General features: G+C 35.7%; 1 long non-coding RNA gene and 1 pseudogene across 1 annotated transcript; one reads left to right on the top strand and one right to left on the bottom strand.

Annotated features, from left to right (window-relative positions):
- LOC136974602 (uncharacterized) overlaps nucleotides 1–19,533 on the top strand; it is a 33,110-nt pseudogene extending 13,577 nt beyond the window's left edge.
- Nucleotides 19,534–21,195: 1,662 nt separating this feature from the next.
- On the bottom strand, nucleotides 21,196–22,562 carry LOC136974621 (uncharacterized). Its single transcript, XR_010880664.1, has 3 exons — nucleotides 22,439–22,562; nucleotides 22,193–22,370; nucleotides 21,196–21,293 (listed from the first exon to the last, which is right to left on the bottom strand). It is a non-coding gene; the product is annotated as an uncharacterized lncRNA (long non-coding RNA).
- Between the last annotated feature and the right edge of the window lie 743 nt (nucleotides 22,563–23,305).

Below are 23,305 nucleotides of genomic sequence, written 5' to 3'. Positions count from 1 at the left end.
CGCGAAATTCGGTATATTTTTAGGATATTGTCCAATCAAAATAAAGGATTTTCTATACGTCAACCAGGGGCGAATCCCTCGATGACGATAAAGTTTTGTGATAAATATAGTGATAAGGGTTTGGTAGAAAAGAAATTCAACTTCCCTCGCATCGGAAATATGTCGAAACATCTTCCTTTTCTCTTAACCGTAAAATGGGAGGTTTTGGGCCCTTTTCCCAATTAATTTAGTACGAAATTTAAGAAACAATATTTTAATTCATAGAGATGTTCAATCTCTTCATTTAAAGTAAGAGGAAAGCTAAACCATAACACTTTTAAAAATGGGAAACGAAAGTTCTGTGTACTTCCGTTGTCAGGAGTTTCCGCTCGAAACTTCCTTCGAAATAAACGCAAAGTTTAAATGGAAAATTTAAGAAATAAAATGTAATATAAAGGGCACATTTCACAGTACGCTCGAAAGTGTTTAGTTAAGAACACAATCTGAATGTGTGACGTTGAACCTTACGGAAAATCATAATTTGATTTACGACGGTTTATCAAAAACCAGTGTCCCAGGGGATTAAAGTACCGAACATCGGTGGTGGGTTGGCTCTGGCCAACGAGCTAGGCAGGTAGAAATTTTCGGGTTTTCTTTACGTTTGTAGCGCCTAAATAGGGACCAGACAGCTCACGCGTCGCGTTGTCGTATTCGAATAAATCAATTACGATCCAATTATGTCATAAAAGCAGGAAGCTACTGCTTAAATATTACATATATTTATATATATTAAAAATATCTTGGTATTAACGTAGTAAACGTGTTTAAAAACTTATGTCAAACACTCGAAGTTTGAAACTTCACTACTACATCGAGTTCAATCCCAGCGCGTATTCAGAGAAGAAGCAGCTTTTTGTCAGCAATTAGAATAAAATGAATAAAAAGACAAAAATTGCTGAATTTTTTATTCATAATTTTATTCCGGTTTATCACTTTTCAATTTTTGACCCGAGATACTCTACTAATTTTGAACTTCGTGTACGATCTTATATCTATGAATTTAAAAAATTAATTAAAAATGAAAAATTTATACTTATAATTTTAAACACCAGGTGGTACATATTTTATTTTGTTTATAGTTACCATAGTAACCGTGAAAATGACAATTTTAAATATGGCGTTAAGTCACTGGTTAATATTTAGTTTTTTTAACGATTTAACAACGTTTATAAGTTAAAAGAAGTGCGTGTGCCTGCACGTTTGATAGATTTAACTTAAAATTCAGAAAAGATATTGATTTTTCTACTTGAAGTTTGTGCACGGTATCGATGATGTGTTGTGTCGCAGGAAATATCAAGTTATTAGGTCAGTTTGAACTCTATCTTTCCCTTTTATTTAGTTATTAACTTCAATACAACTCAACATTTGAAGCAAAATACTCAAAAACGGTGTTCGAGTGCCCTTATTAAATTATAAGAAAAAAGTGCAAGATAATTGTACAGTTTTTATTTAAACAGCGACGAACAAGTCACTAAAACACTTATAAATTCTTAAATTGTACAGTTACGTCAAATAGTTTATACGACAATAGCGAAAACTCTGGTGAATTAGCGTGTTCCGTAGTGGCGACATCTAGCGGTTCGAGTAGAACACTAAGGCCGCATGCTATGTAAAGTCTAACAAAACTTGCAGAAAAGCAACGAAATAAATATTTCATCATCTTTTTGTCTTTATTTTATAATCTTAAAACGTGAATTATAATTTTATTTACTAGGAAACGTGGATGGACAGTGATTTAAAGGAAGGAATAATACCAATAAAACAAATCAAATGCAATAAGAGCAGATTTTTTTAATTAAATTCTCAGGTTTTAATTAAATTTTATTAAATTAAAACAATATTTTAAAATAAAGCATTTTTACATTAAATTAAATTACGCGGACAAAAAGGGGTTAAAACACAAATATAGCATGTATAGCATGACCTGTATGATCAAACTGCATATAATGCATTTTGATATACAATTACATTTGTGAAATCTTTAATTTAGCATTTTTTGTTCTCAGAAAACTTCCAGATGAATCGTTATTTTTTGTCACATATGTTTTAATAAGAACTTTGAAACATTTATCTGTCAGTAATTTAATACAATTGTCACAAACACCTTTAATATTTGCATTCTTTAAGATATAATTAATTAATTAAGTTTTAATTCCGTATGTGCTGTGTAACAAAAATTTATTAAAATTGTTTTGAAATATTTCTGAAGATAACTTCTTCCACACTCGTTCGGATACGGCATTCTGCAATTGTCGTCATATTTTTTTTTCAGTTCTATATGAAAATTTCCCATATCATAACCATTATTAAAAGATGATATTACATTTTTACATTCGGTATGGAGTAATTTGCTACATGCCCATCCCATGTTTTTAGGAAATCTGTAAAACGACTCGCGATCACTTTGTATCTTGTAATTGAAACAGCCTGTGGGGAAGTACTCGAACTTTAGAGTATTCCCCGTGCAGGAACAAAACAAAAAGAAACTTCAAAGAAATAATTCATACACTATGACTCCAATGCAAGGAATTTAAAGTTTATTTTAGTCCTTCCGATCACTTCTCTGTCCTTTCGCTATAACAGACACTAAAACAAAGGAAATAACACACACAAAAAAAAGGGCAAACTCACGACTCTCTCGTCTACACGTCTTCTCTCCTCTTTCTTTCTTCCGAAAAGTCCCTCTTCTTCCGTTGAGCATGCGCGATCTCCCTCTCTCCCTTCTTGATCCGTGTTTTTTCCGTTGTCATCGAAATGCCCATCCCTTCTTTACCCTGTGGCCCACCCAAGGAGCTGGTTACGCAACCAGATCATGTGGTCTTCAAACCAGGAGAATGCCCATCCTTCCGTTACTCCGTGAACCACCCAAGGGGCTGGTTACGAGCCGGTTACGCAACAGAACACGTGGTCTTCGGACCATAAGCCATGCATAGCGCAAATAACACCTATTCCGGCCATTCTAATTATTATGAGATATAAAAATGTTCAAAACTTTATGTTAATACCCAAAAGTCTCCTTATACACGCGGTACAAATAAAGTGTAGTTATCTCTTCGAACCACTAGATGGCTGGCAGAAGTTTGTCGCCAGTTTCTGTCAGAAGTTTCCACTATTGTCGTATAAACTATTTGGTTACTTTATAGGAAAAGAAGAAATAGAATGCGAAACGAGTGGCGACGCCTAGTGATTGGATACTATCGATGTTTTAAAAATATCATAGCTGTTGATAGTCCAATTTTCTATCCTACTTTTCACACGAAACTAATATTTATTTTTTATTATACTTTAAAGTCAGTTTTAAAAATTTCCAATATTGTTACTTTTGAATAAATGCCATTCTTTCTAAGTTTAACCGTTAACCGTGACGTTCTGTTATCTTTAATTGTAGAATGTCTGTCAGAATATTTCCAAATTGATGGGAAAGGCAGACGACTCGCGAAATGTATTTTGCGTAAAAATGTACAAGACTTCAGGAAGCGTGTCAAATTTAACGGAACATGTAAATATCATAAATATCATAAAGCACTGTTGAATTTAGAAAAACATTTATTAGCAACAATGTCGAGTCAGCTTCAACATCTAGAGCTCGAGATTTAGAAAACTCCTCATTTAAATGGCCATTGACACGACAAAAAAAATTAAGTCAATATTTCACCAATGATCGAGATGTTTTCGCTGTCAATAGCAAAAGGGCAACTATTATAAATAAAGTATTGGCAATATTCATCGCGTGTGATTCACGACCGTATTCTATTGTTCAAGATAAGCGAGTTGTGCAATTTATATACGAATTACAACCAAGATATAAACTACCCACACTAAAATATATCGGCAACATACTTGTACCCAACTTATACAAAAAGTTGAAAGAAAAGTTGAAAGTTACGATCGATACAATGAAACGTGAATCCGTAACTACCATATGTGAACTTCTATAAATAATCAGTCATATTTAACTGTAACGTGCCATTTTATTTTTAACTGTCAGGTAAGCCCGGCGTTGCTCGTGCAAAAAGTAACCATAGCGAAGATTAAGGTCATTACATTATAGCCAATCTTAGCCGTTTTCGCAGAATGCAAGAATTAGGTCCCTCTGTTTCCAGACTAATTAGAGAATTTTTAGATGGTCTAAAAATATGTTCGATTTCCCGCAAAAACTGAAGAAACCGCGTCTGCGCCCAGGGCCGTGCGGTAGATTTTCTCAGTATGATGCGAGTGTTTGAAATGCCGCCCCTTAAATGTTTTTTCTTTAAAATAACCTTCGATTACGATTTTTTAAAAAACTGCACAAAATGTACAAATACTATTGAATATTTTTATTCTGAAAATATAAACTATTATAAAATATTGATATCAACTATCAACTACAGTTTTACTCTTCTAACTTTAACTTTAGCAAATTCGTTAATTAGGGATGTGTAGTTTAGAGTGACAGCCAATGTAGATTCAATAGAAATTAATGATAGATTTCTAAGTTTTGTTCGACTTATTGAACTTCGTAAGTAGTGTTTTATTAATCTTGATTTGGAAAAACTTCTTTCCCCACTAGCTAAAAAGACAGGGAGTGTTAATAAAATTCTCAGAGCTACAACAGTATTCGGATACAAAGTAATTAAGTTATTTTGGCACAAATTATTTAAAACATCCAAAGGTTTCATAGAATATGGTAGGATTCGGCATATATCACGTGATTCTTTTCGAAGATCATTCGCATTTATATCTGATTCATTTTCGACCGAAAATATTGACTGGAGACTGGTACAATAATTTTCTAGCCTTAGGCCGCGACTCCACTAGCCGTAAAACAGCCGTAAAACCCCTCGCCGTAAAAGCTTTTAATCACGTGACCTATTTGCGTTTGCGCTCGGATTGCGGTGGAGGTCCGGCTAGCGAAGCTTTTTACGGCGACAGTACTATTACGGTACTCATATGTGATTACTTAACAAACAGGAAGGCCTTCATAGAATACTCAAATATTATAATAGAAAAAGACATGACTATGGGATGCCCGCAGGGTTCGTGTTCGGGCCCGCTATTCTGGTCTATAATATTAAACGATCTCTTAAATGATAATTCTCTAAAAGATAACAAAATTACAGCCTTCGCAGACGATATAATGGTAGTTTGTTCGGCAGGTAGCAGATTAAGAGTAGAGGAGGAATGCAATAGGACCTTAGAAAAAATAGTTAATTGGGGGAAAAGGAACAAATTAAAATTCAACCCGGACAAAACAAACGCCATTGCCTTTACAAAATGTCAAATTGAACGTAGACAACCAACCATAAAAATGAATGGAAAGGTAATCGGATGCACAACTCAAATAAAATATCTTGGAATAACAATAGATAATAAACTCCTCTGGACACCACAGATAGAACAAATAAAGAATAAAGTAGGTAACTTATTCCAAGAGATTGCCAAGGTAGCGAAAAGAGAATGGGGCAGGAGTGGGAAAGCATTAATACAAATTTATAAAGGTGTCATCGTACCAATTGTCACGTATGGTGCACAAGTATGGGGGAAAAGAGTAAATCTAATACACACAAAAAGAAAAATAATTAGTCTCCAAAGAAAATTTTACTAAGAATTACAGGTGCATATAGCACTACATCTAACGACGCTTTATGTGTAATGGCCGGACTGCTACCGTTGGATCTGGAAGTGAATAAAAGAAGAGACACCAGAAATATAATTAAACAGAATATAAATTCCCACGATATCCTCAGAAACGGAGACATAATAGAACAGAAACTAAAAGTGCATCAACATCTGAAAAGATTCGAATGGAAACATATCAAAATCATACAATACAATGAATCACACCCTCACAGAGTATATACGGACGGTTCAAGAAGTTCAACGGGAGTGGGTGCCGCCTTCGTCTATTTTACAAGAACACGTGAGCAATATCACAAAAAATTTAAACTAGATAACAGATGTAATAATTACCAAGCAGAGTTGGTTGCAATCCACCAGGCAATAAAGTGGATCAATACAAACAAGAAGAATCTACAAATACTAGTATGCACGGATAGCGAATCGATACTAAAGGCACTTAATGACCCAAACAATACGCACGAACTTATAAACAGTATTAGACAAAACATCATAATTGGAATAAATAAGATACAACTTAGTTGGGTTAAAGCCCATATGGCAAACATTGGCAACGAGAAGGCGGATAACTTGGCAAAGGAGGCCAGTGATTTAACACTAAAGGAAATATACAGTAAGCTGTCAGAGCAATATATAAAAAGAGAAATAAAAAATAAATATTTAATCATTTGGCAAAGAAGATGGGAAGAGTCAAGAACAGGCAGAGAACTATTTGAATATCTACCGGATATAAACCAAAGAGTTACGAATAGTTACTTTATTATACACCATAAAAATACAAGATTTCTGACAGGACACGGAGATTTTGCAGACTACCACAGAAGATTTAATCGTGGGAGTGACGGTCTTTGCGAAAACTGCGGAACTGAGGAAACCCCAACACACATACTAATGGACTGTATCAGATATGAATTACCAAGACATAATTTAATGCTGATATGCAATAAAGAAGGATATCAATGGCCAGTACGAAAACGAATCTTGATCAATAATGAGCATATCTACCATCATTTTAATGAATTTATTAAAATAAGCTATAAAAATAGAATATAGAAAAAAATATAGAAAAAAAAATATTCACATAAGTAAATAACAGTTAGCTAATTTATGCTGGGAAACCTCTATAATCGAAATTATCTCGATAAAAACTAGCTCTTCCTAAGGGATGAGTACAGTCTGTGAATGTTTCTGTTGTAGCAGTTAGGGTAGTACAAATTGGTAACAGTGTGAAGTCCCAAAAACGGGTTAACATTAATTATTTATATTAGAAGATTGTTAAAACGAATGTAGAAAATCGTCCATTGTTACAAGGGACAAAAACCGATCAAAGATCGGATTTGACGCGTTAGTCACTTGAAACCGCGACGCACAAAAAAAAGGAGAAAGATGTCGAAAGACAAGAAGGCCTAATGTAAAATGAAACGCAATAATTGTAATGAGTAATGATTGTAGACGAATGTCCTCCAGTATAGATGGACCTTTGACAAGTCGCTCGTATACGAAATTTAGATCATTAAAATTAGGAAAAAGGGAAAAGTTAATTATGAAAAGAAACATCACATCGAAGCATTAAATTTCAAAAATCTCTCAGATTAGACAACAATGGGGAAAATATGAGCGCAAGTTTCAAAGTTCCATCAATTCTTTCCAACCTGAGTAAACGGAGGGTGTCAAGTAGATTTGTCGAGGTGGTTCTTTCTCGTGACTCGAACAGGGGTCGTTTTTCGCTTGGAAACAAGCGAGGGACCAATCGAGAAGAGAGAAAGGAAGGACGTGGAGCCAATCAACATGAACAATACGAAAAAGAGAGATTGAAGTAATCGCCGAATTGGAAGGACAAGAGACTTTTCCGAGAGGTTTCGAGGGAGACAAGAGGTGTTCCAAGGTGTCCATCGAAAGGTCCGCCGACGCCAACCGACGAGTCGCTGCACCAGCCGCTGCCCCGGGGCCTTCTATCGAGCGACGATAGGAAACACATCGGCACAAAAACGTTCGAACGTTTACCTTTGTAACGATCTGTGCATAGTGTGAGTTGTTTTATGTTTAAATAAACGGGTTTCTTTGTGAGACACTTATTGTCTGTGTCATCCTCCCTCACACCCACACGCGAACGACCCTAGACCATCCTGTCGCGGGATTAACGACTCCCCCCTAAAGGTCGGCGAACTTACAACAGGTCTTTAGTGTTCACATTCGATGCTGAGTTTAGGACATTCCATTTCACCTCCATCCTCTTTATAAGTTAATTCTCAGTGCTTTCCTTGGGATTGCTGAACTCTATATATAAAATAGGTCCAAAAGTTCGGTGAAATACATAAAATCTGCAATGGGACTTTCACCTCTCTACCGTAACACATAGGTGATTTCTACACTAATTCAAATTGCCTAGGATACTTTCCGCAAATGTACATAACTAAATCATTTGAACGACATAAATGCCGAATTGTCCACCTCTTCAACATCAATAGTACGAGACGGTGCTAATATATTTCGTAGCAGACTTTAGACTATAGTGATATACTCTGCACTGCTCACTTAAGTAAATTAAATCATCAAAACCACCCGCACCACATAGGTGCCTTATCTAACATATTCCTATCAACTATTGGAATAGTTTGTGAAATAAACTTTCGTAGCCGACCATAGATTATAGTGATACACCCTCCACTGTATTATAAAGCAATTAATATTATTATTGTTTATATAACCATAATAACCGACAACTAATATACAGGGTGGGCCAGCGAAAACGAAACGGCAGAGTGTTCGTGTTCGTCCAAGCAAAGCACTCGGACAGGTCGATTTTACTCTCGAGGGGACATCTTTTGCAATAAAGTTTTTGCGATTCTGAATATTAACTAAACAAACATTTTTTTTCGAAATGAATGCTTGTTTAGTTTATACAAAATAAATGAGTTTTTAAAATTTTTTTGTTGTCTGTTGTATTCAGAATCGCAAAAACTTTATTGCAAAAGATGTCCCCTCGAGAGTAAAATCGACCTGTCCGAGCGCTTTGCTTGGACGAATACGAACACTCTGCCGTTTCGTTTTCGCTGGCCCACCCTGTATAATGGAATACATGTAAGAACTCAACCAGCGCGTTCTGAGAAAACGCGCTGAAACAAGAAATGGTTTCATATGAAATACTAACTGCAAACACATTTACAAGATTAACAACGAAGGGAAAATACCAATAAAACTCCATGATAGAATACAATGTCAGCAGAAAGATATAACGCAACAACTAGGAGGAATAATCACAGAATACTATGATAGCGCACAACGATAAAGACGGGAAACCCCTATCCTCACCAAAGTAAGTATCGAGAACGTGCGACAGAATATGTCAATGGGAACGACAGAATAGTACGATGAGAAAGGATGGAATACAACGAAACGGAGGACAGGAAAACAGCGATAAAACACAACGGGGAGGAAGAAGAAATACACACCAATACCATAGAACAACACAATAAGACATAAGGATCCTCTTAATACCGAAGCGAGTATCGTGCACAATATGTTAGGGGAGTTCGTAGGAGCTTAGACAAGGAAAAGACAAACTGTCACTACTCAAAAACTTAACAAACATTCTAACACGAGTGAACTTTCGAACTCATCAACATTATCCGGATACAAATAAATTATAAATTAGATAACAATGTCGGGATAATAATATAGCGGCTACGTCCGCACGTATGTATTTAAACCCTTGCAAAGCAAGATGCGAAGCAAGGTCCTGAATAAAGTTGGAGTACCAACCTCCTGACGAACTGTCAGGAAGAATGGACTGCTCCATTTAAGTAAGTAGAAAAAAAAAGTAAGTAGTACTATTACGGTGTATACGTGATATATCGATATAAAGACAATAATTATATTCTACGAGTTTTCTCTATACTATAATTACAAATATAGTAAAAGTAATAACTTTTACTATATTTGTAATTATAGTATAGGGCGTAAAATATCATGGTCACGTGATTAAAAGCTTTTACGGCGAGGGGTTTTACGGCTGTTTTACGGCTAGTGGAGTCGCGGCCTTTAGAAGTTATAAAATATAGTCTTGTCTTGAATAAAATATTTTAAAAGATTAAATAAAATAAATCAATCACTTCTGTTATTTTTTGACTTTTTTGGAAGTAGGATCTCGAGAAACAAATGGTATTGATGGTGTTGTCTCCCAACCTACTTCTTAATGAAGTGCATATACACGTATATCCCGCTGCGGATAAGGCCCTTTCTGCCTCTACGCTAGTTGGTTTCGGGATCATCAAATAGTCATAAATCGTTCCGTCACGTGATTCGTTGACGTCACAACCGACCGTAAATTATAATTATGCACCGGGACTAGAAGAGGAGTTACTTATTTTATTTAGCGCGAAGACACTTTATTTAGCGAGAGCGGAAAGTCAACTGGCAATTACATCAGCAGAGGCAAAAGGGCGGACAGTGCGGTGTAGAGAGGGGTGTAGCACGTGCCGCACTGAACGGCAACGTCACTCTCGCCGCCGAGCGATAGCGCACGTAGCAAAGCGGCGACGCCGACAACGTAGACTTTTGCGCCATTATTTAGAAAGTTAATTGAGTATTTGCGGATCCGCAGCGTTGGATCCAGCAGGCCGAAGAATGCATTGGATCCAGCTGGATTGCTGGACGAGGGATCCAGCAATTGCAATTCCTAGTTACTACCATGATAAATATCTTCACAGAACGTGGGTGTGGTCACTCTTAGCTTCATTTCTTCCCATAGACCTTACTGGCATGGCTGTCCCTTCCAGCTTCTGCTCCAGCCTGCATTGCTCTATGGATCAGTAAAATTGGTAGGCTCTCCCACCACAACCAGGTGACCACGGCAGAGTTATTATTATTATTATTATTATCATCATCAACTCATCTCGATTATATATATAGATAGCCCATCTTACCCGTTTTCACCGGGTGCATGAGTTAGGTCTCCCTCTTCCGAGACTAATTAAAGCATTTTTAGATGGTCTAAAAGTATGTTCGATTTTCTGCAAAAACGCAAAAAATCGTATCTAAATTAGTACAGAGAAGCCGTTCTTCAGGTTAAGCCTTAATTCTGAAGAACGGCTTCTACTGTACTAATTTAGATGCGATTTTTTGTTTTTAACTGCGTTTCATTAGGATACGCCATGAGAATGCACACTAATAAGGAACTTTTGGAAATTGCTATTAGTGTGCATTCTCATGACGTGCATTGACTGTGTACCAAATTTCAACTTCCAACTCCTAACCGTTTGCTCTGGGCGATGATGAATCAGTCAGGACATGTAATTATATATCATATATATATGATATATTTACATGGTGTGTACTTGAAACGCTGATACTGGCTACTGCATACATCACAGAATATAGCAAATTTGTTGAAAGAAGTGTTTTTAAAATGATCTCTAAAAGATAAAATCGTATGCCTAACTACCAGTAATGCAGCCAACCTGTTAGGTGCTTGCAGCGTATTAAAAATCGGCAATTCACCTTGTTTAGCCCACAGCTTAAACTTGGTTTCTCGGGATGCTGTAGTAGGAGATGAAGAACGGATAAGAATAAAGGAAAAATGTAAAGAAATTATAACTCGTTTTAAAACCTCAACCAAAGCAAGCTTCTGATAAACTCCAAGATATTCAAACAGAACAAGGAAAGACGCCTAAAAAGTAACCGAGGAAATAGTAACTGGTTGGAATAGTTATCTAAATATGGTAAGAAGATTATTAGAATTAAAAGATTCTATAGGACCCGCTCTTATTTCATTACCAAAATCTCCCTCGTCACCAACAGCCGAAGAAATTGTAGCTTTACAAGAAAGTTGCAATTGTTTGGAACCTTTTGAACGAGCAGCTAACAGCGTGTCGAGCGATAAGTACAGTACAGTACGTTACAATACGTTCAATCGATTTAATTGTTCACGTCGAGTTAAAGACACTAGAAAATTCTGTTACTACAGAATGTAGTAAAAAGTTATTGTAATCATTAAAAGAAGGAGTAATCAAAAGATTAAATGGTTACAAAACACGAACTGTATGTGGCATTTCAACAATTTTACATCTTAGATTCAAAAGACCCGCTTTTCGACTCAAGGGGAACTACATAAATTTTTCAAAAGCAATGACAAATGAACTTGCAAATATCAATATAAAAAATGCAACTTCAATGGATGCCGAACCATCTGGACTCAAAAATGAACAAGCAAATAAAGAAATAAGACTACCCGATCTTTTTGATATTTTAAAAAAGAGTAGACATTGACAGTTTAGCGATGTGACTAAAATCCGTCGGCGCGTTTCGATAGAATTGGTTCGAGTTTGGTCCTACCTCGGATGACGATCGCTTCGATCTCGACGGCGCGTCCTTTGCTCGTCTCTGAGGATTAATGGAGACACAGATCCTCGCCAAGTATCTTACTTTGTTCGTCACGTTTGCTAGATATATACAGTAGTATCATTCACTATTAAGAGGTATTTACAGCAGGTTAGGTCGGCACGGAACAAAAAGAAAATAGTCTCTCCTCGACGGCGTCCGAGAGCCAAGTTTGGTCAGCGCGCCAAAATGGCGGTGGCGCTCTCTGCCCCACAACAGTATAATACAAATAATTCAACGGCGGACGCAATTATTGCTTTCCGGCGGTATCGAGCCTTCGGATTGCAACCCGCTTTAATTTTGGGTCAACAACGATAGATATCGTTATTTCGATCGTCTGAAAACAATTTATCACAAATATGGTGGTATTTGTGATTTCTCCGTCGGCTCCGAGAGAGCCTTCTCGACAGCCGGAGACATTATCTATGAGAATAGAAGCCGAATAAAGCCGAAAAATGTAAACTATTTATTATTTGTTTTAAAAAATAATTTTTTAGTTGACGAATAGTTTGTTTTTTTTATTAAATAAATCTGACTGTTATCTGTCTTTACTTGACTTCAACTTTGCATAGGTTAGTAACGATAGTATCGACACTATCGATGTTTTGTATAAAGATATCGATAGTATCCGACCTCTAGTTCGCTTTCTGTGGCGTGGCGCCGACGCGACAGACTCCTAAACACCGGCTCGAGCCTAAAAATCACGTGATTTAGAGATAACAATGAATATTAGACGACTCTTGGTTATCAAATATTCGTGGGAAGATCCACTGGCGCTATTTAGGAAGGTGATATAGTGAGGTGTAATCTAACTATAGGATTCAATTTTCAAATTGTATTGTACGATCCTTTAAATATATAAAATGCTGTCATTCACAGAGTCTACGAAAAATTAACTCGGCCAATAAATTTATTATTATTTTAATTTGTTCTTATATTTTAATTTATTAATATGTGTATAGATGACGAATAAACTGAGATCCGAATTCCTTACGACAACGAAGATGACTTATCATCTATCAATGTGAAGAGTATTAAAATTTGACTCGTAACAAAGTCTACTATTCTTCCAGTTGATATATGATGATTGATCTTCGTCCTGTAAGGATTGAGATGATAAAAGTTTTGTTACTACGAGAAATTTACACATTGAAATTCGTAAGATGGTGGTCAATTTTAAGACTTAAGTATAAATTAATCACGAGAGATGCGAGTAGAAAACACCGGCAAAGCATTAAAATTGCCCGTGGCTCTATCTCTTACGATATTTTACTGAAAAATCATTTTATATTATTAATTATTATAAAATGTCAAAAAGATTAATTTTGAGATTAGGGACGGGTTTTATAAAAAACTGTAAATGCTAATAACGAGGAAAATCTTCGTTAAGTCCGTTCCCACTGGAGATACGACACAGGTACAGTACATACTTCTTCGACCTTTAGCCATAAAATTTAATTGCATCGATGCCCACAAACTCATTAATAAATGTTCTTTATCTTAAAATATGAAGATTAACGAGAAAATTTCAAAGTAAACTTTATTGATAATTGATGTTTACGAATTACTTATTTTTTCTCTTATACAGGGAAGGTGAATGTAACCCGTAAACATATGTTCTTATATCTGTTATTGACTTTTTCTACAACAATTTTCTTCTATTTATATTATCGATCCAACGGTTTCTTTAACTATTCGTTTGTAAATCAAATTATGCCTAATCCTGGATTTCTGATTCATTCTAAAGAATGTCAAATACCGGATGTAAGTCCCTACGATGCAACAATTAAGCATTTAGTTACAGTTTACGAAAGATTGAGATGTTCGACACAAGATCCACTTTCCACTTACACCGAAGGAAATGTATTAATGCTGGATAAAGATACTGAAATTGTCCGGAAGAATATTTCGTGCTGCTACAGACCCTTCTATCGTCCTCTTATAGCAAAGAATGATAACGAAGTAAGGTACAGTAACTCTCTAATTATTATGTAAGTAAAGATTTCATTTTAAATACATATAAGAGCATATTTTATTCCAATTTTTCAGGTATTATAACACTTGCATACAGTTCAATACGAGTGTCACTATCCGGGAAGAATTTATAGCCGTAGAGTGTTCGATGGGCAAAAAAGTAATTTATAAAAATTTTCACAGTTTTATTCACGACAAACCGAGAGTCGAAACCAGGTGCAAGATGATTAGGAACATTTTAAGGAAGGAAGACTTTTATAGTGTTATGATCATTGGGATAGACTCTGTGTCGCGTTTAAATATGCATAGACAATTGCCCAAGACTCTGGATTATCTGAAGAAGAAAATGGATGGCATTGAAATGCTTGGTTATAACAAAGTAGGAGAGAACACGTTTCCGAATTTGGTTCCTCTGCTAAGTGGATATCACGAAAAGGAGCTTAGTTTCTGCAAAAAGAATGACAGAGATGTCATTGACGAGTGTCCATCGTTATGGAAGAAATTTAAGGAGTTTGGCTACAGGTAAGTTAAAGAATAAGGACTCTTCAACTTAAATCAAAAAGACAAAAAATATTCAACTTACCTAAGTACAAGAACATTTTCGGTATTTCTATGCTGAAATACACCGAAAGGAAATGCGAAACACGAGAAATGAGGCAGGTAAAGAGAGAAATGCGAAACTAAAACTTGAAGTGCATGTGCCAATTTTTCTATCTCGTACGATTCTTTTTTTTGAAATATATAGATTCGGGTAAAATATAATGTCCCATAAGCAGGCACCGTAAGCAAATACTGTAGCTGTTCAGACATGTTCGGTGTAAATGCAGTCTTGTTATGCTTAGAGAACTGTGTGATCTGTTCATAAATGCTGACCCCAAAGGGTAGAAATCCAGCAATGCGAGAGGAACTAAGCGGAAAGCCGTGGTACGTTCGTCCTGCGACGGATAAACATTACAGTTTTCTAATGGTGCGTGAATTATGCGACACACCTAGAATGAGAAATTAAACTATATTTCAATTTTATTAGCAAATTTTGAACGAATTCCTGTTTTTATTTGTTTTTCTAGAACTTTATATGCCGAGGACACTCCTCACATTTCTACATTTAATTACGTTAAACCGGGATTTCGCAAACAGCCCACCGATTATTATTTCCGTCCTTTCATTTTGGAAGCGGAGAAAAACATCGGATGGAAGAAAAGCGCAAATTGTCATCAATGTCTTGGTTCCATATCAGAAACCGAAGCGGTTCTTTCGTGGTTGGAATCATTCGCCAGACAATTCGAAAATCGTCCTTACTTTTCCTTTGCCTGGATCAACAGTTTGACTCACGATTTCCTCAATTACGGCTCTTATGGTGACAGTTATTACCAAGAATTTTTTCAAAGATTACACCAATCAGAAAAGCTGAAGAACACGGTGGTTATCTTTATGAGCGATCACGGCATGCGATGGGGTTCTATCAGGAAAACATACGTTGGCAGATTGGAAGAAAGATTGCCCATCCTCTTGATATCCTTCCCTCCTACTTTTCGACTAAAATATCCAAAATTGGTGGAAAACGTCAGGATTAACGCTTACAGATTAACAACACCCTTCGATTTGTTTGCGACGTTAAATAATTTATTAAACGCCAAACAAAGTTCCTTAGATGCAAAATACTGGTCTGTGCCTTCGAGAATAGTGTCTAGGTATGTACAAAGAGCTCACTCGTTATTCACTCCCATCTCAAAGAATCGTAGTTGCATCGAAGCGTCCATCCAAGAGCATTTATGCACTTGTCAGCAATCGAGAAAAATATCCGTCGATGATAAAGAAGTGGTAGATGTAGCGGATTATTTGTTGACGACGATAAACTATAATTTGAGGGATTATTCCGAGTGTGCTAGATTAGTAAGAGACGAAATTGTAAGCGCTCGAATCCGAGCTCCTACCAGATATTTGAGAGCCACCAAGGAATATGACATATTTGATTATTTAGTGGCATTTAAGACCGTGCCAGGAAGGGGACTGTTCGAAGCAACTGTGAGATTCGTACCTAAAAATCACACTCACATCCTTCTGGGTGATATATCACGTGTGAATATGTACAATAATCAATCATTCTGTGTCCAGGATGCTAATATTAGAAAATATTGTTACTGTGAATAAATTAACACAAAATTACTAAAAGAGGAATTGTGAGTGTATCTGAATTGATACTTTTACAATTACTTAACTTATTAAAAGACTACCTTTTTATCTAAGAAACTGTTTACATAAACCTGCACCGTGTTACGTTTCAATTATCTGCTTGTTAAAGCTCTAAGACTTTTATGAAATTTACTGTATATTCTATATTTTTCTGAATACCTGTATTGTTGGAAAATGTATAAAATCCCCCATAAACGTATGATTATTCTGTTGTTATCTTTAAGAAAATTTACAGTTTTTGCCACTAATAAAAATAAAATGTTGTTGATTTTCCTTTGCTATCAATATTGTCTGGCATGGATTGATGGGGTTTAAGACAAGGCGATCTACCAAACAGAGGTGCCTCCCGGGAGGAGTTATAAGGGAAGCAAGCCCCTATTTAGAAGTTACGCAAAGAAAACCTGAATGTCTGTGAGGCAGAAAACCACGACCAACTACTAGTGTTCGGTACGTTTACCTATTGAGCCTTTGATAGGCCCGATATAGAGAGAATTTCAGAAAAATTCAAAACGAATGTAACCGAATCAATCGGCTTAAAATGTAGCCAGATGCATATAGTAGCCATAAAGCTAGCCTAACGCCAAATTTCAAAATGTTGCGACAAACAAAAAGAAGGGGAAAACCCAAATTTGGCGCAATGTAGCGAAAGTTGGCGAATGTCGCCAGTTGTACACGAATGTTGCCAGTTGTAGAAACAGTTTGTAGCCAACTCTGGCTGAAAAATGGAGCCAAAAAGTAACCACACGCAATATGTCAGTCGACAATCTAATGTTTGCTTTCATTTCACTCCTTTCTATTCGGTATATTAATAAATAAGCAGTTAGAAATGTTAAATTTCAACAAAGTAATCATGTTTAACTGCGTAATTAAAACATTTCATTAATGATATTTAGGTATTCTCTCAATATATATTCAGTATATGTAGTTTGTGTGAAATACTTTGATAAGGAGGAATAAAGTACACTGTTAAGATGCTTCAGTTTGACAATTGTTTATAATATTTCGACTGCAACCATGTTATAATTTGTTTCAATTTAAACATATTTAGTTACATACTTATATAACGTACAAGATTGAAAATATTGATGAGGTTTTCACGTTTAAAATTTATAATGTCCACGACATCGTCACAAATGAACAGATAATGGGAGAATTTCATATCAATAAGCAGCGAATAAAAATAGAGTTTATTGGAAACTTTAATTAAACTTGTTTATTAAATAGGCTTACTTTAAATTACAGGGTGGCCACAATTAGAGCTTTTCTATTCAAGGCACTCCGTAGCTGCAGCCAATACACGGATTGACACCAAAATTTGTATACAGATAATTCAAAGGTTGCGGAACAGGAGTTTGCAGACTAAAGCTTAACAGTTAAAAATTTCTCTAGGAGGCTAAAGCGCCTCCTGCGGCAAATATACGAAACAAGACACAGTAATGAAATGAAGAATATGGTTAATCGTAGAAATGTTGCAGACTTAAAGGATGATATTATACTGCACGTGAGAAGTATCATTGAAGAAGAGTTGTGTAGAACAAACACACTATTCATCGCCTTCAAATTTTATGCCCGAATAATGGTGGTCACATTGAGCAACATTTCTTATATCGGTAAACAACCCCTTGCAGAATAAGTGCTCCTTGCGGAACGAATAAGTGTTTTCTTTGTGTATTTGTTACTATATAGTATAGTAGTTTACTAATTAACGTTATAAAATATATTACCCTCCTCCTGAAAATTAAGTTATGTATGGAGTAATTAAATTAAATTAAAATTAAAACTAAATTCACTATGAGTATAATAAACCTGTTTCATAAGTTTTACGACGATTCTAGTTAACGATTTTTTTTTTTTTTGTAAAATTAATAATACAGTCAAGAAGCTTTTTAACATTAATTAAGTTTGTATTTTCATTTTTGGATCGCCCTGTAGGTACTAAACTGGGCCTTTTCTCCATAGTCATTGTGAGTTGGGCCAAGCCCACCGGGGAGGAAACCGCATGATGATGTGACGTAGCCTAGACACGACCACCGGTAAATATTCCTGGAGACTGTTAGCTTGGATTACACATTCTATCAATACAATTGCATCTAATTCAGAAAAATTACAGAAAACTGCAAAAAAAACCGTAACTAATAAATGGAAATTAAGCTCGAAATCTCAAAAATGTCAACGTTCAACAATAAATAAATTATTATTAATTTAAGGACGAGCAAATTAATAACCTGAAAAAGAATAAAAAATTATCAGAATGTGTATAGAAGTCTTTTGATTTTCAAAGTGTTTGTCTTTAACCAACACTTAGAACAGCGATGCCGATGTTAACCAGAACGAAATTTTTCGAATTTATCGAATAAATTTATAGAAAAATGTTTATATGTAAGCGTACAATTACATAATACAAAAGAGTGTGGTGTGCTAAGTGTGCCACGCCTGAACAATGCTTCTGTCTTCTTTCACAACTCTTCCTCTTTCACCGTCGGATGTTACATTTTGTAACTGACTGGTCACAGGGTCCATTCTTCAACTGTACCTAAAACAAAAACAAAATTGCTGTAGAAAGTTGTATTATCCTCAGATGGAATCGTTGTTACAATTGATAAAAGTAAAGGGGCGTGTAAAGCTATTCTACCTGGACGTCTTTTTCTCGGCGGTAACAATGGAAATATCAAATTGAAAATACCAATATCGAGCTTCAATTTTCAAATTGCAGACATGGGTTCCCACTAGAATCAGTCGGTCTTCCCTTCTGGAGAACGGAGGTAGATAAACGAATGTCGAGACCAGATATGGGAAGCTTAGGACAGGAGGCCCGATTAACTAAAAACGAAATTCCGGTTTTGACCGGAAGTCACGTCACTTCAATTCAAATATTTTCTCCGGAACGAAGTCGGATATATAACCGGCACGAGTCTACTGTTGTTAGGAAAAGTATGATGTGCAGGGGAAGGACACGACTAAAATCGAGAGTATATATTTTATAAATTAAATAAATTTAAAAATAGGATTAAAAATTGCAGCACGGCATTACGACGATGTCACAATAAATAATTGCTCGTTCAGATTATGGTCAAATAATCCAGATCGAATCCGTGCTCCTACCAGATATTTGAGAGCCACCAACGAATATGACATATTTGATTACTTAGTGGTGTTTAAGACCGTGCCAGGAAGGGGACTGTTCGAAGCAACTGTGAGATTCGTACCTAAAAATCACACTCACATCCTTCTGGGTGATATATCACGTGTGAATATGTACAATAATCAATCATTCTGTGTCCAGGATGCTAATATTAGAAAATATTGTTACTGTGAATAAATTAACACAAAATTACTAAAAGAGGAAAAAGTGTAAAAGTACTAAAAGTATATCTGAATTGATACCTTTACAATTACTTAACTTATTAAAGGAATGGAGAACGAAAGGAGTGGATTAGTAGCATGCAAGGAAATCCGTCTCGTGTTCTGGAGCAGATATTTCTGCTCGGCCCACGACAAGTGGCTCAGCGGAAAACCATAGTTTTATCCAGAGTTAACTACGCACGGAGTTTATCAGTTTTCTTCACGTGTGTAAATAGGGCCCGTTTCTCATAAGTCTTCCCGGGAGAAACTCCCCGTTTGGCAGTCGCTGCGTATTGTGTTGCCTTATCCCATTACATCATACACTCTACATTTTCTCCTTTCGCTTCCAACCGATAAAGTCACTAACCCAAATGCCTGGCTGTTGAAACTTAGCACTCGTTAACAGAAATCGTGTTTTTTTCCTTCCAGTCTATGATAAGAGAAGTTAAATATACAAAAATAACAGCCTTCCTTGCTGTTATCTTTGTATATTTAATTTCTTTTACCAGACTCTACTTTAATTTTTCTAATGCAAAACTACAAAAATTATGGTAGCCTGTATAATTTGCAACATATAATAAGAGACAAATCACCACCTCTGATTTATTCGTAAACGTTACTCAGACTGAAAAAAACGAGTGTTTCGAATACTTTAAATATTTATTTTGCTCTAAATTTCATTGGATTCGTCCGTCTGTCTGTTTACCTTAACTCGAAAGTTATTTAAAATAAACATAAAATTTACTTGTATAGTGTGCCTCTTTGGTGGTAAAAGGGAACTTTGAGTCCTTAATGTTTATTAAAATTTAGAAAAAAATAATGGTTAGTGATGATTCAACACACAAATATTAACAAAATGCTTTATACCCTATATAACAGGAGTTTTGTTTTATTGTGTTTATCAGTTATAGTTTCTTTCGGATTTCCTTAACAGTGCGCCATTACATATTTTCTCATTAATCCATCTGCAGTAAGATTAGTTTGATGGTATGAATTAAAGCATCTACAAATACTATGTGCTTTTATCATATTTATGACAATAATTGATATTAGTGTAATATCTATTTATTCAAATGGGAATCAGCATCCCGTCAAAAATAAGTCTCGCTATCCTTCATAGAGATAAGTACCACGAGAATAGAGATTAGGATTAGATTGATGGGTAAGACAACACAACACGTGAGCGATCAGCTAAGGGGAAGCCTTTCGAATAAACTTCGTATGGGAATCTGACCCCTACCTAAACGTCAGAGGCTTGGAGAAAACACGAAAAATTTTATGCTACCAGCCCGGTGGTTAGCTGCGAACCCACAGTTAACTATCAATGTTCGGAGTTTTGTCCACTCCGAATTAAGCATTCGAGCATACAAAAAATGTACTGACGAGTCTAATAGAAGACAAGTAAGGATTGGAATGCCATCGTGATTTAAACAGAAATTTACTTAATTACATCTAATAATACGATAAAGTATATTTTGGTTCATACTTACTTTAGGCGGTATAAGAATTATGGTTTTACATTCTTTATAATATGTTCCTACCGATACAGCATTAGCAGTTACGAGGATCCATTCAGAAATTGCACTAGCCACGTGATATTCGTAACCCTGAAACATTAATTAAATATAGAAAGAAAACGGAAAAAATAAATAAAATGCTTAAGTGTCTCGCCTCATCTTCGGGAGTCCATAGAGGAATCTGCTCTATTGGTTTGTTAAAAACCAAGAGAGATTTTATCATAAATACTCCAGCTGTAAATTATTAAGGAATGCATTTCGAAACGAAAATTATTTTTAAATTTCATTCTTGGATAGCACTAACGTAAAGTTCTTAAAGCGTAAAACGATGTTCAGATTTATATTTGAATCAGATGGAAATATATTATTAAATTTGTATTAAATTGACAAAGCATAAAGTACTTTATTTACGAGGTAATCGAATTGATGGAATAAGGCAACGTAACACGTGCGATCTGCGAAGAGAGAAATGCCTCCCGGAAGTACTTTCTATAGGAAATTGCCCCCAATTTAAGTGTTATACACGTGAAGAAAAGGGTAAATTATGATAACTGTACGACTCTTCTGCCGTACGAGTTTAAGTAGTGAGCACTTGTACGTTCTGAGAGAAAAATCGTCCGACCGTCTCTTTTACAGCAAATGAAAAGGTTTATAGCAGACACGTGATCTTCATTGGAAGCAAACATGGCAGCCATCCGATTTGTTTGGGACAACGAGAAAGTTAAACTCTTGTTGATCAAATTGTGTTATCCATGCCTATATGATGTTAATTTTGAAGTATACGACGATAAAACAAAGAAAATACAACGTACGCAACAAGTAAGATTACTTCACTGTCGTACAGGTCCGAAGTGTACGAAGTGTGTGTACTATATGTTTATGAAGTTCAGCCCTAGTGTGTCGTCATAGCTCGTATTCGTACACACTTGTGACGTACAAATGAACGATACGAGAAAAATCGGATTTATAACACGTTTTTAATTAATATACATTCGATGTAACGAACTTTTCATAATAGCGGCAATAGTCCGTTAAATCGAGGGTTTCTGTACTCTTAACCTTCACGTTTTAAAGTCGGTAACATTATTATAACTAAAAGAACAATATAAAATTTATTATAGTAAAAAGGATACTACTTACACCCGTCAATACTTGTAAAACAGAGAGAAACAATCTGATTTTTGCAACTTTTAGAGAACAGAAACGTGGGCTTAACTTAAAACACATCTTTGTTTGAATACAATTGTAGGTAATTGCTTTCGTAAATAATAAATATGCCCCAGCAATGTGAATAGAGAAAAGTACAGTCTCCTGAAAAATCAAGATATAAATTTACTATTCTCACCTCTCTTCATTCATAAATATTTATATTCACCTACCTGAAAATTTGCCACCTATGGATAATCCCAAACTTACAAAGAAGGACAACGAATAGCAAATTCGATTTAAACGACTTATTTCTTCGTGATGAGGTAAATTTGGGTTTCGAAGTATTTCGTTCACTTGTAAGTATCTCAAATGCAAGCAAATGAAAACTATTGGAAAATACAGTTTTGTAAATCATCGATTCGGACTTTTTAATGTACAGAGTGATTCAAAACCTTCATACAAAACAGATATTTGAAAGAGTGCCTTTGTAATGCGTGTTAAAAGCAGTGGAAACAATTCACTCAGTTAAATGATATCCACGCAGATTCTGAGTAATAAAGGAGACCATTTGTTTCATTTGTTTACGTATGGAGACTTTTAAATCACTCTGTAGTATGTACTGTACTTACTGATGACACTGGCAATGTTAAGCATTTGTCCAAACATTGTGCTTTCCGGTGGTTTTGTCCCCGTATCGCTTAAGTAAGGAAAGATTGGTGTCACGTGTTCGAGTCTGACGGATATAGTGAATCTGCAATATTCAATAAAACTTGTGAATACATTTTTTTCAAATTCAGATTTATCGAGATTTTATCGATGAATCGCTGACGATTTTCACGATTGCGCTTTCGATATAACTCGAGTTTTTTTTATTAAAGACCCCCTCGATCCTAGCTTACACCCATCCCTAGACGGGGAGAATGAGCGATGCAGGCGAAATATGTCGAGAAATCACTTTCCCAGAAGGATCATCGGCATTAAAATGATTGTATCAATGTAATACGGGAGGAGTTAACCCATCGGAAGATATGACATTCTTAAGGCCCGAAGACTCGGGAGTATGTTCGTTGATAAGGCGCGAACCCGCTACCAATTAC

This window comes from Centruroides vittatus, unplaced genomic scaffold (genome assembly GCF_030686945.1).
Source record: "Centruroides vittatus isolate TY-2023 unplaced genomic scaffold, ASM3068694v2 contig_351, whole genome shotgun sequence".
Lineage (NCBI taxonomy): Eukaryota > Metazoa > Arthropoda > Arachnida > Scorpiones > Buthidae > Centruroides > Centruroides vittatus.
The sequence above is the reverse complement of the archived record's forward strand: the minus strand, read 5'-3'. Positions and strand labels throughout refer to the sequence as shown.